At 54.1% G+C, this 23,830-nt stretch overlaps 1 long non-coding RNA gene across 1 annotated transcript; it reads right to left on the minus strand.

Moving 5' to 3' along the window:
* Window positions 1-2,363: 2,363 nt before the first annotated feature.
* Window positions 2,364-14,038, minus strand: LOC135979531 (uncharacterized). Its single transcript, XR_010596819.1, has 3 exons — window positions 13,929-14,038; window positions 3,327-3,481; window positions 2,364-2,521 (listed from the first exon to the last, which is right to left on the minus strand). It is a non-coding gene; the product is annotated as an uncharacterized LOC135979531 (long non-coding RNA).
* Window positions 14,039-23,830: the final 9,792 nt, after the last annotated feature.

Here is a 23,830-nt window from a genome sequence, read left to right on the forward strand (position 1 = left end):
GGCTGGCCCGGTGCTGGTGCTGGTGGGAAGTGTTTGCAAACTTTCCCTGGCTTAGACAGAGTTAAGGAAGTTCAGAAACCAGGATCCTGACATGAACGTAAATCCCGACCCATTGCGACTTAAACACACTCCTTGGTGACTGGGGGAGCGGAAAAGCCCCCGACAGCTCGTGCCCTCACAGCTAACGGCTGGTGCATACGGACCACAAAGGCAGCAGGCCCGGAAAGAATTTGTACCACCAGTGTCAGAGGTCATTGCCTCTGGAGGCAGCAATGCCAGCAGACGCGCTGTATTTACACAGGCAGTCACTAGAGGGCGCTGGCGCCATTGTATTGTTGCCTTGAACCTGTTGCCCAAAGCACCTTGCGCTTAGGCTGAGATTCATTTTTACCATTGCCACCGCTGGGTCCTGCCATTTGGGCCCTGTGCTGCGTCGGGGGCCGTGCGGGGCTGTGCGGGGCCGTGCGGGGCTGTGCGGGGCTGTGATGCCGGAAGCAAACCCCTCCCACACAGCCTGGCACGCAGCCCGCTCCCTGCACCATCCAGTGCCCACAGTGCCCCTCTGCAGACCAGCGGGTACAGCCAGGACCCTGTCCCTCCCCCACACTAGGTGGGGGCTGTCTACTACGTCCATGTGCCTCTAGGGGAACAATCTACTGCTCTAAGCCATTGTTCCTGGCAGCCTCCTCCTCTCCCACCCCCCGGGGGCGGACCCCAATCCAGCCCCTAATTAGCAGCTATAAATCAGTCCCCTTTCTAGCAGACAACTCCACTGGTGCTCCCGGGGGATCTGCGGCACACTGAGGTGATCACCTGAGCGGGCGACACCGTTCTCACTCCTGCTGGCGTCGCTCAGGCTGTGAGAGCTCGCGGGGACATTTCTGTAACACACAACAGCCCATCCGTTAGTCCAGTAGCAATCCACATGAGGCTAACGCGGCTAAGCCACTGGGCCACTCTTCAGCATCAAAGATTTGAAAAGGACGTCCCGAAGCCTTGAAAACCGCCGCTGGGACTGGGTCGCGTTAACCAACGGCTGGCAAAAGGCCAGTGAGAGGAACCACGTGGAAGCTGGATTACATATGAATCAGCATGTCTGGCCAGGGCAGCGCGGCATGTTTAGAGATTAGCTACTGACTTTACCAACCCACTGGCACGTGGCTTTGAAAAGCCACAGGGGAACTAAAGTCCCAGAGCTTGTCTGCAGGGGGAGATTCACTGGCATTATCATACCAGTATACTTATAGTGGATCAGGATGTGAACTGAACTAAACTTGAATTAAAGCCAATTTTATTCCAAATTAGAGTGTGAACATAGGGGATTAATCCAGTTTAACTAATCCAGTTTTAATTCACACCTTTACTGGATCCAGATTAATGTTCCTGTGTAGACGAGGCCCCAGATAGAAGCAAATGAGCTGCCAGGCTTCAAATACAGTAATGAGAGATCCTTAAAGTCCCTCCTGGAAAATCTAGCTTTGATTTTGAGTAAGATAATGGCAGAAATAATGCGCGGAGGCCTCAAGGATGATGGGACCATGAGCAAACGACAGCGCTGGGGTTAGGTGAGACAGGCTGTGGCCACAGCTGAGGAGGCGGTCAAGATTTCATCCAGTGACGTGATTTTGAGGGCCCATCTTCAGACACATGCAAGAGGCCTTATTTTCAGTGCTTATTTTCACCCTCGGAAAATCGGGCCTCTTTAAACTGTGTCCAGTTGGGGCCCAAAAGTCAAGGGACCCAAAATCGCTGGGCACTTTTAAAAGTCTTGGCTGGGAGTCTGAGCCAATCGTGCCCAGGGATTAAAAACGGCGCTGGGCCCTGTGCTAAGAGGTGCCACAGCAGGCTGATGGGACTCAGAGGTGGCATCGCGGGAACCTCTGAACCGCGGGGAAGTGCCGCATGGTGACTTGCTCTCCCTCTCAGATACCACTGGCAACATTAGCCATCCCGAGCGAGTTCATAGTGTTCTACAGGGATGTGTACTGTACACCTCCCCTAGTGACATAGGGCAGGGGATAAATGGTAGGACACCACAGCAGCAGCGGGGGCCAAGCTGGGAGGGGTGGGTAGCCCCAGGGAGGAGAGAGAGCGGAAGGAGAGCTGGAGCCATGGGCAGAGAACTGAGATCCCGCCTGAGACAGTGAGGGAACGCAGGACGCGCTCTCAGGAGTTGCCCTGTCTCTCGAGGGACATCCACGCCTTGGCAGCTGTAGATCTACCTTCTGTCAAAGCAGGTGAGCCCGTGGGTGCCAGGGAGAGCCCGGACGGCAGAGGTGGGAGAGGAGAGCGCTGGCGGAGGGGGTGGGGGGGTTGCATTGAAATAAACCACCAGGGAATGACAAGCTCACAGACCTGTAGGTAGCAGAGCCAGGGACCGGGACAGTGAAGGGTCTTCACGTGCAGGGACGGGAGAGTCTGGCTGTTGGGGTGAGTGTGGTGGGTCCTGGCCTCCTGCCCCTGGTTCCACGCGCAGCCTGGCTGGTTGCTGATCTCCCTGGGGCGGGGAGCTGGCGGGATGCTGGAATCAGAGGCAGATGGGTGACCGTCACCACCCGGCAGCCCCCTGCACAGCCCCAGGAAAGCCAGCAGTGCCCGGCCCTAGGGCAGGAGAGGCCAATGGGCAGCTAGTGACCCTGTGCTGGAGGAGCTGAGCTGGCCGGTGGCGGCAATGCTGCGGAGAGGCAGGGATGGGGCTCTCAGAGTCTGCTGCTCTGCTGGTCAGTCTCTCCAGGGGAGCAGAGCCGTGGACTGGGGACCTGGCTAGCAGGGGCGTAGCCAGGTTCTAGGAGCAGGGGGAGCGAACACACACAAAACGGTGCCACCCACTGCCAAATGCTTCAAGATGCTCAGAGAGAAGCATACGTACAAAATACTATCATGAAGGACCCGTGTCATATCCTTGTAAGTGCCCTCTGCTGGTCACCCGCTAACATTGCTGTGAGGGGCATTCCAGGCTATGAGCGCGTTATCCCTGGGATAAAGAACAGAATCCAGCCACTGCCCCAATCTCGGGATCCCTGGGCCCACCCTTAGGGCCCAGACTTTGGTGCATGTTGGAAGCTGCTATCCAGCTACCTAGTCCCTCTGGTTGCATCCCTGACCCCCCTGAGTTCCTGATATTTAAACACACCTCTCTCCCAGAACTGCAAAAAGTGTGATGCGTCAGTTTTAGCATTGAACCCCTCGGGGCCATGCAGTAGTGGTGAAGAGCGAGACACTTTCCTGAGACTCTAACACATTAATGCACTTTTATACTTCATCACGTAGAGCACAGGAGAGCGCAGATCATACAAAACAATCAACACTAAACTCATGTTCCTCACCGCTCCAGGGCATTCTCTGGGCTGGGGTCCAAGTCCCTCGGGTTGTCTGCAGGCCTTGGTCTCAGGAACGTGGGTAACAGTAACTGGTTGCTCCCAAAGGTGCTGAAGACACAATGGAAGAGAAAATCCTTTGGCCTGGATTGAAATTATTCCGACTGAAAGTGAATGAGAGAAAATAAGTCCAGAGTTCTCTTCCTAGCAGCAGAAAATGTAGCGATTGATAGAGGTTCAGGTCAGAAAGAACCATTATGTGCATCTAGTCGCCCGTCCTGTATAACTCAGGGCTAGAATATCACCAAGTGGTTCCTTCAGCCAACCATAGCATGGGACTGAGCCAGAGCACGTCTTTTGGAAAGACATCCACATGCAGGAGAGCCAGCTGGCTACCAGAAAATCTCTCTTCTGCAGTGACGTGGGGTTAAGGGACATGGCGGAAAAGACATGGAGGCTGTGACTAAACTTAGAGCAGGGTGGGAAACGGAGACGCAGTTGGGACCTGTCTACACTACAGGTCTGTCGTGCGTTTGTAATCTGCTGACCCCCACATGTTGTTCAGAACCTATGGACAACACAGCTCCTAAAGGTACGTTTGTTCTGTGCTTATCCCCTATGTACCAGCAGGGCTGGACAGCATTTCTCACTGTGTTTTGGGGAGCAGGTCCTGGGTACTAAGGGTCTGAAGAAGCTCTCAAGGACTAATTTTTTAAAATAATTGTTATCAATGACTTGGGAGAAAACATACAATCACTGCGGATAAGATTGGGGGGTGACAAAATACAGGCAGAGTGGTAATTCCTGATGGGGAGAGGGCAGTGATACAGAGCGATCTGGCTCATTCGGCCAGCTGGACTCATTCAAAGAAAACAAGTTTGAGCAGAGCCCAATGCAAGGTCCTATACGTGGCAACAAGGCACGCCGGCCACACCTCCAGAATGGGGACGTGGATCCAGGAAAGCAGTGACTCTGAAAAGGATTTAGGGGCCATAGTGGAGAAGCCACTCAACATGAGCTCCCAGTGTGATGCTGTGGTGAACAGGGCTAAAGCCATCATTAGACGAAGGAGCAGAGCCGTGAGTAGGATAGGGAGGTGACACAGCAGCAGTGAGACTGCTATTGGAATACTGCCTCCAGTCTTGGTGTCCTCCTTTGAAAAAGATGGTCCTAGAAATTGGAGCTGGGGCAGCAAAGAGCCACCAAATGTTCTGAGGGCTGGAGAAAAATGCCTTCTAGTGAGCTATTGAAAGAGCTCAACCTGTTTAGCTTATCAAAAGAAGATTGAAAGGTGACTTCACTGAAGTGTTGAAATGCCTTAATGGAGAGAAAATACTGGGTATTAAAGGGCTCTTTAATCGAGCAGAGAAAGGCAGAACAAGACCCAATGGCTGGAAGGTGAAAAGAGACAAATTCCTATGACAAATAAGGCACAAATATTCAACAGCGAGGATGATTGACCACAGGAAGAAGCTACCAAGGAAAGTGGTGGATTCTCCATCTCTTGATGTCATTAATAAAGACTAGATGCCTTTCCGGAATGTGTTTGCCCCAAAAGTACCTATTGTGGTAGACAGGAGGCCTGTGATATGCAGGGGGTCAAATTAGATGCTCTAACTGTCTCTTCTGGCCATAAAGTCTACTCATTTCTGAAAAACCGAGTGTAGCATTGGGAGCAGCTTGTGATGTTTTACTGTCTGGCCGGCTTAGTTCCTAGAATGAACATGCATTGAGCGGGGTGATCCACAGGGAGTAGCTCAAACCTCCAAAGGGTCTGGCCTGCGGTAGGACATTAGCACTGCAGGGGAGGGGTGGGTGTGGCAGTGACATCACAAAGGCCTTTTGCAGGACCTCAGCCTATTGGTCAAAGGTGCTGGGGAGGTGGTGACCTCACAGAGAGATGCTGACATCAGCCAGGCAGGACAGGGGCGCAGGGCCAGGGAAACCTCAGAGACCCCTGTGGCTTTCCTTCAGCAAGTCTCCTTCTCGAGGTCTCTCTTTGAGGTCTGAGAGAGTATTTGGGTTCATGTATGTGAGCACCAGGAGGAACCTCTTTTGAGTTTTCTCCTTTCTTTTTCCTGATTTCACGAGAAAACTGACGTCCCTGTTTAGAAGGTAAGAGCCTCCGAGAGGTTTGGAACCTGTTCAGTCTGATGCATCTGGCGCCAGCTGAATTTTAGGCATGGAAAACACTAGCTTAAGGTCGCCAAATTTTATTCCCCACCTGGGATTTTGTCCCTTAGAATCTCTGGGGACATTAAGGTTTGTCCTTTTTCTTTTACCTTTTCCTCCATTCCTCCCTCCTTTCTCTTCATCTCTTACTTCTTTTGTCCTTTCCCCTGTTCCCCTCCCACCACCAGGAGGGGTGTGTGTGTCGTGGGGGGTGCTCTACAACTCCCATTGTGGGAGGTCCACCGAAAAATGTGGGGCTGAAATAGTGCTCAGACAGTGATCCCCAGCGATGACCTGGGCCATCCTTTGGGCTCTCTGGGGAGAACCCTCATCCTCCCGCCCCTCGGTCTCTACCCTGATTGGCTGAGCAGGGGGTTATTGACAGGGAGGAGACTCAGGTCCCTGTTGTTTTCTTTTAAGACCGAGTAAATAGTCATAACCAGTCATATGTTCGACAAATTTTGCTGCTTCTCTGCAGTTCATTGTTTTCTCTACCATTCCAGTTCTCCTAAAATACTTGCTGAATAATTACTATGAACTCTTGCTGGTCTGGAACTCACTTGAGAGCACTTTATTCAGGTCATTCAATGTCTGAAATTCAAGATCCGATGGTTAGTTTGAAAATCAGGGCTCTTGGGTCCTATTCCCAACTCTGCCACGGACTGGCTGTGTGACCTAAGACAAGTCAATTCTCCTTTCTCAGCCTTAGCTTCTCCCTCTTTCAAGTAGGGATAACAATCGGCCCCTACCTACCTCCCGGCGGGTGGAGGATGGGGATCTATTGGAGAGTGTCACTAGGAGCAGTGCATAAGATGAGGTGTCCTATCATGTTTACTCAGATCAGATTAGGACATAATAGAATGGCTGAAATAGTCTATTTTATTTGTATTTTATTATGTTGCAATTGTTAAGAGCAGCAACTACTTAGCTCAGACTGAAACATCTCATCTAATTTTTGAGATCGAAGTGTCTCCTCTTTGTGTAGCTCAAACCTCCAAAGTGTCTGCCCCGTGGCAGGACATTAACACTGCAGGGGAGGAGTGGGTGTGGCAGTGACATCACAAAGGCCTTAAGGTGGTCGAATTTTATTCCCCACCTGGGATTTTGTCCCTTAGAATCACTGGGGACATTAGGGTTTGTCCTTTTTGTTTTACCTTTTCCTCCATCCCTCCCTCCTTTCTCTTCATCTCTTACGTCTTCTGTCCTTTCCTCTGTTCCCCTCCCACCACCAGGAGGACTCTGTGTGTGTGTCGTGGGGGGTGCTCTGCAGTGGGAACAGGGACAATTCTCCAACTTTGGGCAGTCGAGAGGCTGGGTGAGATAAGGGGCGTTAAAGCCCTTTGTGAAGGAGAAAGGGGAGTTTCACGGTGTTGAGCACCAAGGAATTCTAAACTTTGATAAAACATCTAGTCTGCAGAAACCAGAAATGGTCGGGGCGAAGAGACGGGAGAAATTCGGAGAGTGGTCACTATTGGGCAGGAATCGGAGGAGCGGGAGGCAGGTGGGGGGGTCCTGCTGGCTGTGTGGGGCCCTGGCTGTGTAATCTCCTCACTGGGAAGTGTCAGTGTGGCCCGAATCTCACACGCTCCTTTGTCTCCTTTGGGTCTCACAGGAGCTCATTGAGGAGCTGCCTGATAACTCTCCACCCGGCGCTGTCCTCGCCAACTCCCTGATTGCTGTGGGCAACCTCAGGTACCGAGACCCTCCCGCCCGGTTCCCCTAACCCCAGTGCTGCTCAGGCCCAGGGCTGGGAGTCACTCCCCCTCCCACTCCCAGGTCACCGCCCAAGGGTGGCTCCTCTGGCAGAGGTGCGGGGAAGGGTCACTCTCTCCTGGCTGCGCTGTTCTTTTCACTCCAGTAAAATTGCAATGGCTTTGGGAGAGGCTCACTCCCAGGATCAGATACAGGAGGGGCAGCAGGGTGTAGGGAACAGGGGCTATTCCTGCCCTGCCACTGTCTGTCTGAGAAACCTTGGCCTTGTCATTCCCTGGCTCGGTGCCTCAGTTTCCCTTCTTGCCAGCCTGTGCCTATTTCGCTGCAGTTTCACCTGAGTGTTGGTGCCAGTCCCATCCCCGCACTGCACAGTCTAATATCGGCTCCTCTCTCTTGCCAGCACCATGAAGCCTGCCCTGAAGCCAGAGCTGGAGACCCACCTCCTCCGAGCTGCCCTGCACGCCGTCTTCACCCTGGGCATGGAGAAGGACACCACCCAAGTGCAGGTAGATCATGATAAAGTCATGGATTGAAGAGCCAGCTGTCATCCTGCCATGAATCCTTGCTAATTGCCTGCAGTGGGATGTGAATGAGAGAGGCCAGGATATGTGTTTGGGGTCTCACCAGTGCTTCCCAGAGACCCCACTTCCCATCCTGTGGCAGATGTAGCCCCAGTTTCCCTAACTCTGACCCATGGCTCTCCCTTGCTTTCAGGATCTGCCTAGGGTCTTGCCAGACCTCCTGGACGCCATGCTGGGGAACCTGCTGGCAGAGTCCCCAGACACCGACAGGCTCCAGTACATCTTGGAGGTGAGCCCGATGAGAGGGGTGGGGGCAATTTTACCTTCACTCTTAGATCCATTTTCCAGTCTGTCCTCCTAGCCGGGACCCCAGTGGGTGTCCTTGGTCAGGGCAGTCAGTGCAATGCCTCCTTTCCCCACAGCACATTAACTACTGGATCGTGTCCAGGGTGCCGCGAGAGAGAGCCAGGGCCGTTAAGAGCAGCACGGCCCTGCTCAGATCCACCATCACCCTCCCTGAGTTTGACGTAAGTGACCTCTGACCCCAGCTTCCTGACTCCAGGGGTAGGTGTGCTGGCTCCGACGGGCTGTAGGATCTGCTGCTGCAGGGGCTGTGGGTTAGGAGTGTTCCTCTTGGGGAGGCAGAGGCAGAGCAGAGAGTGAGCCTGGCTTGAGTCAAGTTCTTCTTGTCCTAGTTAAGTGGTGACTCTGGGCTTTTAAGGGGACTGTGCTCCAGGTTCATGCCTCCCTGTCATCCTGGAGCAGCTGGGGAAGCAAGTCCTCATGGAGGGCCCTGCCCACAGCCCTGTGCTCCAGGCTTCCTTGGGGGCAGAGGAAATTAAGGGTCTGGCTCTAGCTCCTATCCTCTAGCATCTCCTGCAGAGGGGCTGAGGGGAAGGAGAGTCCTGGCCCGGGGGGGACGGGGAGCTGACAGGAAAATGCTGATGGAGTCCCCTCTCTCTCTCCCGTCCATTAGAACTCAGCGGAATTCCCCAGGATGGGTCACCACATGGCACAGCTGGCTCTGTCCGTCAGTGACCCAGCCAAGGACATCAGCCGGCAGGCCAGGGAGGGGGTTTACCGGCTCTACCAGCTGCTGCTGCACCAGAGGGGTAAGGAACCCAGCTGGGAAATGGCACCCGCTAGAAGAGTGAGACTGGGACCCCAGCCAATTTCTCTCAGACTGACCCCGGCTGGAGGATGAGTCTCTCTATCTCTTTCTGTCTTCCACACCACGCCCTGCAATTCTGTTGGGCCGGGCACGCAGCGAGGACTCTGCCCACTGTGCAGCCACCAATGGGATTGGAAGGACACAAGCCCTGCAACCAGAAGGACAAATGTGTGTGTGTCTCTCTCCCTGTCACCTACTCCCTCCTGGGGGAAACCCAGCAGCTGATGGGGGACAAGGTGAGCAGCTGCATTAGACTCAGGAGATTGGGGCGGGGCCCAGGCCTCATTCCCATCCTGTGGCCATTCGCTGGCCTGGCACAAGGCGCCTGGTGGGGAATGAAAGGGAGAGCAGGTGCTCCTGGGAAGGGAGATGAATTCACCTCCATGAGCAGGAGCGAGCCAGCTTGTCCCCGGAGCAGCTCCACCCAGCTCTTTAGCCAGGCTAATTAATGACAAGCTTTGCCTCATCCCAGACTTATGTTCTCAGGACACGGTGCTATCGCTCTTGGGAAAGGCAGGAGAGTCCCCCAAGTGCCCTCTGCGAGACTCTCCTGTCCCACAGGGCCGCACCCAATTCCTAGTGGTCTGGTGTCTGTGTCACCCGAGCCACCACCCAGAGTTGCTCCCATCACTGGCAGCCTGGGAGGCCAAGGACTGACGGGTGATGGCGTCTGACCAGGCAGGGCTGAGGCACATGGGCAGGGGACGCTTGTCCTGCTGCTGGCAAGGCTGGACCCGTTCTGGAGAGAACAGGAGGATTCAATCAGCAGTAGGGTTACCATGTCTAATAAATAAAAAAAGAGGACCCTCCACGGGCCCTGGCCCCGCCCATTTCCCCACCCCTAGCCCCGCCCAACTCCGCCCCTTCCCCGCCCTAACTCCGCCCGCTCCTCCCTCCCACTGCCAGCCATGGGGAAAGGGCTGCCCCAGCGCTACCGGCTTCACGGTTTGCCGGGCAGCCCCCAGACCCTGCACCCCCGGCTGGCGCTTCCCCCGAGCCGCCGGAGCAGAGCAGCTGGAACCGGCAAGGGAAGTTCCTGGCCGGCAGCTCGGGGTCCGGAGGCGGGGGGGCTGCCCGAAGCCGGTAGCGCTGGCTCGGGCAGCTCGGCTCTTAAAGTCTGAGAGGGGAGGAGCGGAGCAGCTCAGCTGGAGCCCGGGAAGGGAAGTTCCTGGCCGGCGGCTTGGGGTCCGGAGGGGGGGGGCTGCCCGAAGCCAGTAGCGCTGGCTCGGGCAGCTCGGCTCTTAAAGTCTGAGAGGGGAGGAACGGAGCAGAGCAGCCGCGGGAGGGGAAATGCCCGGCCGGCATTTTCCCGGACATGTTTGGCTTTTCGGCAATTCCCCCCGGACGGGGGTTTGATTGCCGAAAAGCAGGACATGTCCGGGAAAAAAACGGACGTATGGTAACCCTAGTCAGCAGGGGCTGCCGATCCGTCCCATTCACCAGGGCTGCCATCGTGCGGCTTCCGCATTAGTGGCTGGGGAAAGGGAAATGGGATGGGGGTGACTTGGGGAAAGGTCTCAACCTCCCCACATCCCACTTCACTGCTGCCAGAATCCCCCCTGCTCCCCCGCTACAGTCCCCTCCCTACCCAACCTGGGTGGGGCTGGAGGAGAGGGGTCTGAGAACTTGAGCTGTGGATTGGAGGTGGAACAGCTGTCAGGGGCACTGAGGGGGAAGTGGCAGGAGCTCCCCGTACAAGGAGGGGGGTTGCCACTGGAGGTCACTAGAAAGGACAACAAGACTCCATCCTGGGGGTCAGGAGGGGAAATCCATCCCTCAGAGGTGGGCAGGGGCTGGGTGGAAATGCTGTTGGTTCCAGGGGCCGTTAATCCCCCCTCATTCCTCGGAGGCGTCTGAGTCTCAGACAGGTTCTCGTTCCCTTGCAGCAGGAGGACGTCACAGCCAATGTGATGCGCCAGCTCCGTATCATGCGGCACTTGCGCCAGGTGCCCGAGGCACTGCAGGGCCTGTGCCTCTGAGGCCACCAGCAACTCCCGCTCTCTGCTGCAGGTACTGCTCTGGCTCTCTGTAAATGGGGAGCTAGTGGAAGGGGAAATGGAGCCCCCTGGCACTCACAGAAACCCTCTCCCCTCTCTGTGGAGCAGGGTCCTTTCCTCTGCCCCCAAATTCCTTCATCTGGGACAGGAGCTCTTTCCCTTACACCCATTCCCCTCCCCACTTTCCTTGATCTACCCCCATCCCATTCCCCCTGCGCCCAGGCAGAGCTCTGCCTGCCCCATATGGTGCAGAAAGGCCTGTGATATGCAGGGGGTCAGATTAGATGCTCTAACGGTCTCTTCTACCCATAAAGTCTACTCATTTCTGAGAAACCGAGTGTAGCATTGGGAGCAGCCTCTGCTGTTTTACTGTCTAGCCGGCTTGCTTCCTAGAACGAACACTCATTGAGCGGGGTCACAGATCTATTTTTGTTTACCCTTCCATTTAGTTTAAACTGAATTAGCTCATGATCGCTCAAACCAAGGCTGTCCCCTACAACCATTTCTTCTAAGAGATCCTCACTACTCACCAAAACCAAATCTAAAATGGCATCCCCTCTTTTTGGTTCAGCAACGACTTGGTGAAGGAATCCATCAGCTATCACATCTAGGAAAATCTGAGCCCTATTATATTAATAGCACTTGTCCTCCAGTCTATATCTGGGAAGTTAAAGTCTCCCATGATCACACAATTCCCATTAGTATTTACTTCATTAAAAACATTGAAGAGGTCTCTATCCCTATCCAAATCAGACTCCTGTTCTAACAGACAGCAACCCCTCCCCCCCCCCCCGAAAGGCAGAGATAGAACCCAGGAATCGAGATGGTGGGGAAATTTCATTGAAACCGTTTCTGACCGAAAATCCTATTCAAACTAAACCAGTTTGTTTCTTGAAATCATAACAAGTGGCAATGAAAATTCTTTGTCACAATGTGTTAAATTGTCTTGTCGCACTCAAAGAGGAGACACTTAGATCTCAAAAATTAGATAAGATGCTTCAGTCTGAGTTAAGTAGTTGCTGCTCTTAACAATTGCAAAATAATACAATACAAATAAAATAAACTATTTCAGCCATTCTATTATGTCCTAATCTGATCTGAGTAAACATGATAGGACACCTCATCTTATACACTGCTCCTAGTGACACTCTCCAATAGACCCAGCAGTCCTTATTTCCAGGCCCCTTCACTAACCACTGCTGCACACTCCCTCCCACAGCTGGCAATTACAACCAGGCCCTCATGTCCGGTCCCCCTGCTTTGAGAGGGAGTGTGCTCCACTGGAGTGATTGGAGGAGGGAACTGGGAGTCAGGACTCCTGGGTTCCATTGCTGGTTTCCTATTGACCTGTGGGACTTGGGGTAAGTTGCTGCCCCCTCTAGGTTCTGTCCCCAGCAGTCAAATGGGGATTTCATACTTTCCCACTATTGGAAAGTGCTGGGAGAATCCCCCAGCAAAAGCTGCTCTGACAGTGCTAAGCAGCATCTGTTTGCTTGTGAGAATGTCCTATGGGACTGTGTCAAAAGCTTTATTAACACCAAGATAGATCACATCTACTGTTTACCCACCTCCACTAGGCCCCTAACCCTGCCAAAGAAGGAGCTAGGATTCGTCTGGAATGATTTGTTCTTGACAAGTCCATGCTCACTAGTCCTAACAACCAAATTGTCCTGCAGGTGCTGACAAACTGATTGTTTAAAAAACAGAGGCTGCTCCGAATGCTACACTCGGTTTCTCAGAAATGAGTAGACTTTATGGGCAGCAGAGACCGTTAGAGCATCTAATCTGACCCCCTGCATATCACAGGCTTCCTGTCTACCACAATAGCTACTTTTGGGGCAAACACATTCCGGAAAGGCATCTAGTCTTTATTAAATGACATCAAGAGATGGAGAATCCACCACTTTCCATGGTAGCTTCTTCCTGGGTTCAATCATCCTCGCTGTTGAATATTTGTGCCTTATTTGTCATAGGAATTTGTCTCTTTTCACCTTCCAGCCATTGGGTCTTGCTCTACCTTTCTCTGCTCGATTAAAGAGCCCTTTAATACCCAATATTTTCTCTGCATTAAGGCATTTCAACACTTCAGTGAAGTCACCTTTCAATCTCCTTTTGATAAGCTAAACAGGTTGAGCTCTTTCAATAGCTCACTAGAAGGCATTTTTCTCCAGCCCTCGGAACATTTGGTGGCTCTTTGCTGCCCCAGCTCCAATTTCTAGGACCATCTTTTTCAAAGGAGGACACCAAGACTGGAGGCAGTATTCCAATAGCAGTCTCACTGCTGCTGTGTCACCTCCCTATCCTACTCGCAGCTCTGCTCCTTTGTCTAATGATGGCTTTAGCCCTGTTCACCACAGCATCACACTGGGAGCTCATGTTGAGTGGCTTCTCCACTATGGCCCCTAAATCCTTTTCAGAGTCACTGCTTTCCTGGATCCACGTCCCCATTCTGGAGGTGTGGCCGGCGTGCCTTGTTGCCACGCATAGGACCTTGCATTGGGAGAAATGCCGTCCAGCCCTGCTGGTACATACGGGATAAGCACAGAACAAACACACTTTAGGAGCTGTGTTGTCCATAGGCTCTGAACAACATGTGGGGGTCAGCAGATTACAAATGCACGACAGACCTGTAGTGTAGACAGGTCCCAACTGCGTCTCCGTTTCCCACCCTGCTCTAAGTTTAGTCACAGCCGCCATGTCTTTTCCCCCACGTCCCTTAACCCCACGTCACTGCAGAAGAGAGATTTTCTGGTAGCCAGCTGGTTCTCCTGCATGTGGATGTCGTTCCAAAAGACGTGCTCTCTTTATGCCCGAGGGGCCGGAGCCTCCTACTGGAAACGCTCTCAGGAGTCCAGGTTCGAGGACATCTCTGGGGAGCCTCTTCTTAGGAACAAAACCAGGGTGGCACGATGATGGAGGTGTCTCTCTCCCAGAGCTGGGAGCCAGGGACAGGGGAAGCTCCCAGCCAGGCTGTGCATCGAGGATCCCATTTCTCCCCCAAGAGACCCACACGCCCCAAGGAGTAAATGGCTCTTACCTCCATGAGAGAGCAGGGTCTCCCATCTAAGCCTCTCTGACACCCAGCATTGCTTGCTTGGATGGGACGAGGTGACCTGTCCCCACTGCTCCCTGACGTGGCTCAGCTGCAGGCTGCGCCCGTCTGGGAGGCTGTGCCAGATCCCAGGGCCTGGCAGACAGCTGGGAATGAGGCTCCGATTCACACCCAGGGGTGGGGCCTGACACAAGGGCCTTTCTGCACCATATGGGGCAGGCAGAGCTCTGCCTGGGCGCAGGGGGATTGGGATGGGGGTAGATCAAGGAAAGGGGGGAGGGGAATGGGTGTGAGGGAAAGAGCTCCTGTCCCAGATGAAGGAATTTGGGAGCAGAGGAAAGGACCCTGCTCCACAGAGAGGGGAGAGGGTTTCTGTGAGTGCCAGGGGGCTCCATTTCCCCTTCCACTAGCTCCCCATTTACAGAGAGCCAGAGCAGTACCTGCAGCAGAGAGCGGGAGTTGCTGGTGGCCTCAGAGGCACAGGCCCTGCAGCGCCTCGGGCACCTGGCGCAAGTGCCGCATGATACGGAGCTGGCGCATCACATTGGCCGTGACATCCTCCTGCTGCAAGGGAACGAGAACCTGTCTGAGACTCAGACGCCTCCGAGGAATCGGGGAGATTAACGGCCCCTGGAACCAGCAGCATTTCCACCCAGCGCCTGCCCACCTCTGAGGGATGGATTCCCCCTCCTGACCCCCAGTTTGGAGTCTTGTTGTCCTTCCTAGTGACCTCCAGTGGCAACCCCCCTCCTTGTACGGGGAGCTCCTGCCACGTCCCCCTCAATTCCCCTGACAGCTGTTCCACCTCCAATACACAGCTCAAGTTCTCAGACCCCTCTCCTGCAGCCCCACCCAGGTTGGGTAGGGAGGGGACTGTAGCGGGGGGGGCAGGAGGGACTCTGGCAGCAGTGAAGTGGGATGTGGGGAGGTTGAGACCTTTCCCCAAGTCACCCCAGCCACTAATGCTGAAGCCGCAGGATGGCAGCCCTGGTGAATGGGACGGATCGGCAGCCCCTGCAGACTGAATCCTCCTGTTCTCTCCAGCAGGGCCGGCTTTAGGAAGGGCGGGGCCCAATTTGAACATTTTTGGCGGGGCCCCGGCAGGGATGACTAACAAAAAAAATAATGTAAAAAAAGCCTTTCATTTCTTCCATGTATTATTTACTTTCCATAACTATATAAATAATAAAATTATATATTATGTACATTGCATCATATATGCTGTTGATCGGTTATTAATGAGCTCCGTTTCACGTGTGTGGGTCCCCGCCACTCCCTCGGGGTGTGCTAGGGTGACCAGGTGTCCTGATTTTATAGGGACAGTCCCGATTTTTGGGTCTTTTTCTTATAGGATCCTATTATCCCCCACCCCCGTCCCGATTTTTCACACTTGCTGTCTGGTCACCCTAGTGGTGTGCACATGTGTGGGTCCCAGCTGCTCCCTGCCCCCCTCATTGAAGCAGGTGTGCAGGGTTACTGCCTTGGGAACTGCAGGGCACCAGTGGACATGGGACTGGCTAGAGGCAGGGCAGGGGCTCACTGGAGGTAGGGTCTGGCTGCAGGCAGGGCAAGGGGTGCGGGGCTGGCTGGAGACAGGGGTGTGTGGGGCTGGCTGGCTTTGGGCAGGGCCGTAGGGGGGTGCGGCAGGGGTTGCCTGGAGACAGGGCAGGGGGTGCGGGAGAGGCTGGCTGTGGGCAGGGGGTGCAGGGCTGGCTGCAGGCAGGGTAGGGAGGCGGGGCTGGTGCGGGCAGAACGGGGGGCGGGGCTGGCTGCAGGCAGGGGGGCGGGGCTGCAGGCAGGGCAGGGGGGCGGGGCTGGCTGCAGGCAGGGCAGGGGGGCGGGGTTGGCTGCAGGCAGGGCAGGGGGGCGGGGCTGGAGGTAGGGCAGGGGTGCAGCAGGGGCTGGCTGCGGAGAGGGGGTGCAGGGCTGGCTGGAGACGGGGCTGGCTGCGGGCAGGGCAGGGGGTGCGGGGCTGGTGCGGGGACGGGGTGCAGCAGAGGCAGCTGGAGCCCCGGCCCTTTAAATAGCCCCGAGCCCCCCGCTATCCCAGGGCTCTGGGGGCTATTTAAAGGGCCCAGGGCTCCCCTGCTTCTACCGCCCCGGCCCTTTAAATAGCCGCGGGAGCCCTGGGGACGCAGCGGGGCTCCAATGGCTATTTAAAGGGCCGGGGTGGTAGAGGCAGCGGGAGCCCCAGACTTTTTAAATAGCCCCCAGAGCCCCGCAGCCCTACCCCAGGGCTCCAGCAGTGGGGGTCTGGTGGCAATTTAAAGGGTCTGGGGCTCCGGCCCCTCCTGGGAGCTCTATGTCCTTTAAATTGCCCCCTGGGGAAGCTGGGCCACCCTGGTACAGCGCACAGGCTCTTGCCGGTACACCGTACCGGGGCTTGGGCCCGGGGCCCGATTCAGGGGAATTGGTTGAATTGGCCTGGTGGGGGTATGGCCACAGAGCCGCAGAGAGGGGAACCCTGAGGTGTGGGGGCTGGGTGGGTACTGGGAGTTCCTCCTGAAGGGACGGGGGTTGGCCAAGGTCACTCAGCCCCGGGGTGTGGGAGGGGGACTGGCTGAGGGCACTCAGAGCCCCAGGAAGTGGGGGGGACTGAGGGGACGGACTGGCCAGGGGCACTCCGATCTCGGGGTGGGGGGGTGTCCGGGGGGGGCACTCACAGCCCCAGGAGGTGGGTGGGGGAGGGGCACACAGGATTTCAGGAATTCCCTGGCAGTGAAGAGCTGCTGGCGGCAGGGAGGAGCCAGCCGTGACAATCCCCACTTGGGATCCCTGGCTGGGCTCGTGGCTATGGGGGCCCATGGCCAAGCTGCAGCAGAAGGTGACCTGAAGGAAATGTCTAGGCCTCGGCCTCCGGCTGGGAAGGGCCTGGGCCAGACAATGACCCACCGCGCAGTGTCCCAGCTCCCTGCCCCACACCTGCGGGGCATGGCCCCTCCTCTGTAGGGAGGTTGGCATGTACCTTAGTGCTGCTTCCTCCATCCCCAAAGGCCTCTCCCAGCCAGTCTCTGGCAACCCCTGCCGTTCAATACGCACATTACCCTGCTGTGACATACTGGGGGGGGAACCCCTCGGGGATGGGGGGGCTGTCACACAGCTGGGCAATTTAACCCGGCTGGGCCGGGGTGACTGTCTCCCTGGAGCTGGGGTCTCAGCCGGAGGTGTCTCTCTGCCCTTCCCCCAAGTCGCCCCCAGGCGAGGTGGGAGCGCCCCACGTTGCGTTCCAGCCCCACATTTGCACCCACAAGTGCTGGTGGGTTCCAATCCCAGCTGAACACGCCCACCCGGCCCTAGTGCGGAGCAGAAGGGCCCAGCGCTGCCCCACAGACCCTCTGGCTCTCCGAGCCCGCTCTTACCCATCACCGCAGCACGTCTGGCCCAGGCTGAACGCTGCTGCTCTGTGCAGAGAGGCTGGCACTTCTCGCTCCTGCTGTACGAGGGGCAGGTGCTGCTACCGACTGCTCCCCCTAACTTCCGCCCTGCTGCGCTCCGGGGATGCTGCCCTGCTGTGGAGCTCTCAGGTGTCTTGAACTGGAATTTGTTTGGAGAGAAACTGCTAAGGAGCCTTATCAGCCCCGAGCAGAGAGTACCTGGGAGCCTGCCTGGGTCGGGCGGGTCTGGTACAGCCTCCCCCCAGATAAGGCTCTTCCCTGGACCTGCCACCCATTGGAATCTGGAACGATTCCCTCCAAGGTAACACCCGGGACAGCCAGGGCAGGGCACGGCCTGCTCCCCTGGAGCGTTAGGGCTTTCAGGAGTCAGAGGTGTCAACGGAGCAGGTTGAACGTTAAAGCAGCGAAGGCAGTTGGGGGGCAGAGGAATTGGGTGCTTTGCCATTGCACTTGATCAGCTCAATTTGAAAATTCTTTCAAAGGAAATCCAGATGTATACATCTGACTGGGGCACATGTACACACATACACACGCACACTCACATGTGCACACACTCATGTGTACATACACGTACACACATGTACACATACAGATATATACAGATGTACACATACACGCACATACGCTGTCCCTGGAGCGCCCCAGGATGCGACTGACGGGGTGGCTGGCTATTATGGAGGCAGAAGGGGGTTGGGAAAAAATAATCAACAAGAACTTTTGCTGAAAATGCAAACCTAAGCTGGAAATCTGTGCAGGGCTGGGCTCAGCGAAAATGATCTTTTGAGCTGCTCTTATTGACCGTGGTCCTGTACTTCCTGGTTTGCGTCGGACCCAGGCAGGAGACTGGGCTGCTCTCAGCTGTAGAAGCCATTGGAATGAGCCAGGTCGGAATGAGCCAGGCCCTCAGAGCCTTCTGCCACCAATCGCCCCAGCAGTCACTGATCCACACCAAACCACGTCCTTCCAGTCAGGCAGTTTCATATGCACACGTCAAACCCTTGGTTTGCCACTCAGACACCACGGTGATGGGCACAGTAAGGACCGAGAGAGGAAAACAGGCAGACAGACAAGGAAATAGTGGCCCTGCCTACAGGTGTGTGTGTGGTGCAAACGGATGAACACCAGTTGCTGACTGAAGGCACAACCTTAATTCCCGCATCTCCTGTCTGTCAGCTATCGTTCGCTTGGCAGCCTGAGCTCCGATTTCTAACGCAGTGTTTTGCTCTGGCCTATTGTGGTTCTCATGTCCGGGGGCGCCTTGGCCCCTGGTATCAGGAGCGGTGCTAAGGAGGCTGCTTTTCAAAGGTCCTTAGGTAGGGTTGTCAACTTTCTACTTGCACAAAACCAAATGCCCTTGACCCAACCCCTTTCATGCCCTTCCCCAAGGCCCCACTCCCACTCACTCCAGCCCAGCCCACCTCCCTCAGTCGCTCGCTCTCACACCCTCACTCACTTTCACTGGGCTGGGGGTTGGAGTGCAGGGAGGGGTGAGGTCTCCGGTGGGGATGCGGGCTCTGGGATTGGGCTGGAGATTAGGGGTTTAGGGTGCCAGAGGGGGATCCAGGATGGGGCAGAGGGTTGGGGTGCGGACTCTGGGAGGGAGTTTGGGTGCGGGAGGAGGCTCAGGGCTGGGGTAGGGGATTGGGGTGCGGGTGGGGGTGTGGGGTCTGGGAGGGATTAGGGTACAGGAGGGGGTTCCGACCTGGGGCAGAGGGTTGGGGTGCCGGGTGTGAGGTCTGGGAGGGAATTTGGGTGTGGGAGGGGGTTCCGACCTGGGGCAGGGTTTCTGGGTGCGAGCTCCGGCCAGGCGGCGCTTACCTCATCCAGCTCCTGGTCAACGGCACACCGGTGCTAATAGAGGCTCCTGACGCCTGGTCTCCCTCCGCTGGCAGGCTCTGAGCAAGGCCTGCCCAGAGAACATGGATGACGAGCTCTCGATCCTGCTGACAGCACCCCCCAGCACAGACAAACTCCAGCACATCTTGGAGGTGAGCAGAATGGGGAGGGGCCGCAGGGGTTTTACCTTAGCCCTGGGGACTCCTAGAAAGAAGAGACTGGAAAATCCATGTTTCTATTGGATCCTTCCGACTATGCATTTGTGATATAAACTCACTGGGTGACCTTGGGGTAACTCACTTCCCCCTTACGGCATCAGTCTTCTCCACTATCAAATCTACACTGGGGAAGAAGGACAGAAGCCCCGACAATCACCTTCACCTCTGGGTGTCTGGTCCTGGGAGCCGAAACCAACTGGACTATCTGCCCCATCTCCTAAACTTCCCTGTCTTTCCCTCCTAGGGCCTGGTCCTTAGTGCTCAGCCTGGCCCCTTCCCAGCTTGTCCCTGACCTTTAAAGGACGCTCCAAGCCCCTCCCATGCCTGCTTCCCTTGGGGTCGTTTATAATGTAAATAAACAAGTTACAATAAGAAAATAGCCAGACTATGTCACTGATTTCTGCTCCAATGGGAAGCCAACCTGCAAGGCCCTGGAATCTGTCAATGCCCAGTAAAGGGGTGACATTGGTGTCGGAAAGGGGACACTGGTTCAGAGGCAGGACCATATGTGGTTCAACCGCATTACACTAATTCCAATTTCTTTTTACTCTCCACCTTTTTTCTAATACCTGTTTCAGCTTGTTTGAATAATACCCCGCCTACCAAAGTTTACATTAGTCTTCAAAAAGAAGAACAGGAATACTTGTGGCACCTTAGAGACTAACAAATTTATTAGAGCATATGCTTTCGTGGACTACAGCCCACTTCTTCGGATAAAGCATATGCTCTAATAATTTGTTAGTCTCTAAGGTGCCACAAGTATTCCTGTTCTTCTTTTTGCGGATACAGACTAACACGGCTGTTACTCTGAAACCTGTCATTAGTCTTCAAGTTCCCCTAGAGTATTTCCAAGTGGAGGCACCTGGTGCTAGTTTAAAATCAAATCCAGGGATCAATTTCCCTGAGGTGACAGTTTTAGCTCCTGGAACGTGCCATCCTTAGTGTACAGTGTGTTGGTATTTTGTCCTATACGTTACCTGAGAATGGAAACGCTCACACTCCCATGTACTGATCCAAGCAAATGATGATAAAATGGAGCTAAGGCTGGGAGAACAGATCAGTGATTCAGGGTAAACGACATTGCCGGGCTGTTGCAATAATTCTCAAAACTGAGCCTTCTAAACCCAGGAAATTCAGTTAGGGTTAAATGACTGTGACAAAGTTCCTCCTCTATCTTGGTGGGTCCTGCGCTTATTGGAGGATTTTCTTGCCTCAGAGATTCACCATGTGGATTGAGGAACAGTCCAGAGACCTTCCCCTCTGGGAGAACCCACAGTCCAGGTCAATTGGGAGGTTTGGGGGGAACCCGGGCCCGCCCTCTACTTCGGGTTCCAGCCCAGGGCCCTGTGGACTGCAGCTGTCTATAGTGCCTCCTGTAACAGCTGCATGACAGCTACAACTCCCTGGGCTACTTCCCCATGGCCTCCTCCAAACACCTTCCTTATTCTCACCACAGGACCTTCCTCCTGGTGTCTGATAATGCTTGTGCTCCTCAGTCCTCCAGCAGCACACCCTCTCACTCTCAGCTCCTTGCGCCTCTTGCTCCCAGCTCCTCACACTCACACCACAAACTGAAGTGAGCTCCTTTTAAAACCCAGGTGCCCTGATTAGCCTGCCTTAATTGATTCTAGGAGCTTCTTCTTAATTGGCTCCAGGTGTCGTAATTAGCCTGCCTGCCTTAACCGGTTCTAGCAGGTTCCTAATTACTCTAGTGCAGCCCCTGCTCTGGTCACTCAGGGAACAGAAAACTACTCATCCAGTGACCAGTATATTTGCCTTCTACCAGACCCCTGTACCCCACTGGTCTGGGTCTGTCACACCACATTAAATTTCATTTGCCATTTTGTTGCCCAATCATTTAGTTTTGTGAGATCTTTTTGAAGTTCTTCACAGTCTGCTTTGGTCTTAACTATCTTTAGCAACTTAGTATCATCTGCAAATTTTGCCACCTCACTGCTTACCCCTTCTTCCAAATCATTTATGAATAAATTGAATAGGATTGGTCCTAGGACTGACCCTCGGAGAACACCACTAGTTACCCCTCTCCATTCTGAAAATTTACCATTTATTCCTACCCTTTGTTCCCTGTCTTTTAACCAGATCTCAATCCATGAAATCTCAATCTGGAGCAACCATTTAGGGTCTAGTCTCCCTGCAGACTTGGCATTCCAGGGTCTTTCCCCACTGTGATGGGTTGAGTCACAGAAACCCCTTTGGGACTGCCACATGATGTGCTGGGACTACCTCTGAGCCCATTTTCCCTGCCAGCTTGGGACTTCAGTACCCTGACTTGTTTGAGCTAGACATGCTAGCCTGCTGCAAACACAGAACCAGGTCTGAACCATGTCCCCCACAAGCTGCAGGCTTAACTGAAAAGAGCTTAAGAAGTGCTCCTGTCTCCAGCACTCAGATGCCCAGCTCCCAAGGGGGTCCAAACCCCAAATAAATCCGTTTTACCCTGTATAAAGCTTATACGGGGTAAACACATAAATTGTTCCCCCTTGATAACACTGACAGAGAGATATACACAGCTGTTTGCTCCCCCAGGTATTAATACATATTCTGGGTTAATAAGTAAAAAGTTATTTTATTAAGTATAAAAAATAGGATTTAAGTGGTTCCAAGTAATAACAGACAGAACAAAGTAAATTATCAAGCAAAATAAAACAAAAACATGCAAGTCTAAGCCTAATACAGTAGGAAGCTAAATGCAAGTAAATCTCACCCTCAGAGATGTTCCAATAAGCTTCTTTGACAGACTAGACACCTTCTAGTTTAGGCCCAATCCTTTGCCCTGGTACAGTCTTTGTTCCAGCTCCGGTGGTAGCTAGGGGATTTCTCATGACTGCAGCACCCTTTGTTCTGTTCCACCCCTTATATAGCTTTAGGACCCATCCCTCCTTCTAAATGGACCAGCACCAGGTTAAAGATGGATTCCAGTTCAGGTGACATGATCACATGTCACTGCAAGACTTCATTACCCACTTGCCAGCACACAGGTATACAAGAGGACGTACAAGTAAACGGAGCCCTTTACAAACAATCGTCCTGGTAAATGGGAGCCATCAAGATTCCAAGCCACCATTAATAGCCCACACTTTGCATAATTACAATAGGACCTCAGAGTTATATTTCGTATTTCTAGTTTCAGATACAAGAATGATACATTCATACAAATAGTATGACCACCCTCAGCGGATTATGAACTTTGTAACGATACCTTACAAGAGACCTTTTGCATGAAGCATATTCTAGTTACATTAGATTCACACTCATTAGCATATTTCCATAACATCATATGAAGTGCAAAGTAACACCCACTTTCCCCTCTGTGGGTCCTCTTGCCCCCCCACTTCTCTATCTGTAGTTCATGCTTTTGCTGCTTCTCCTGGTTCTTCCGCTGTTCTGCCTAATGATTTTCCTGCTTCTCATGCTCTGCTAGCTCCCTCGCCTTCAGCTGCAGCTCCCACTGCTTCTAATCTATCAAAGAGGACCCGGATCATGAGGGCACCCTGCTGGATGGGGAACTGCCTCTTGGGGACATCCTGCTGCCACCTCTGTTGCTCTCAGACTTCATTAGAAAACCAACCTGAGTCTGGAACCTGTTACTTGGTCCTTCCATCTGTCTCCAGAGGGCTTAGCCTCTCCCTGCACAGGGTTTGTGATGCCCTTCTTAGGGAGGTGGCCTAACCAAGGCCCATGGTATATGCCATTTTCTTGTTGTTTCCGTTGACGACCCTCGTTTTACTGCTGCAAGTCACTTATTGCAAAATACTACTGGTGCATTCAGGATCCCATACCTGCCACCAATTGTCATGGATCCAGAGGATCGGTGCTACACCCCCAGCTTTGGAAGAGGCTCTAGGAGGAACCCCTTCAATCTACCCAGACCCTCCAGGGATCCCTCTCGTCCTTCAGGATAAGCAACTCTGCTTCACTGCCTCCTTAGATTGGACCTTTAGCACTGCTGGGTCACAGCAGGAGCTCTGTTCAGCAAGTCCTACCGTGATAGTCTCTGAGTCCTGGTAGAGACTTGTCCGCTCTTCAGGGATTAATGCACCTCAGCAAGCATTTGCAGTGACACACACACCGTGTTGTCAAAACAGTCGGGTTTACTAATCAACTGGACACAGCATAGAACGTCCTTAGGTTGGCACAGAGAACTGAAGGTTAAAGCACAGTTCAAGTCCATTCTGGTCAGCCCAGAGCCCAGCCAAGCTGTAGCGAACCCCCTTGCTCAAGTTCTGTCTCTCTCTCAGTCTGAGCTCCTTGGTCAGACTCCAGGGGAGAGCCCGACTCCTTCCAGCAACCAGCTTTGATCCCCCACCTCACACCTCCCCCATCTTTGTTCTCGAGCTGGGGGATGTTGCTCATTTTCCCTGTTATGGATTTCCCCACCTCACCTCCCTCTGGGTCTTTGGATGCTTGGCAACAATGT

The sequence above is a fragment of the Chrysemys picta genome, unplaced genomic scaffold (assembly GCF_011386835.1).
Source record: "Chrysemys picta bellii isolate R12L10 unplaced genomic scaffold, ASM1138683v2 scaf967, whole genome shotgun sequence".
Lineage (NCBI taxonomy): Eukaryota > Metazoa > Chordata > Testudines > Emydidae > Chrysemys > Chrysemys picta.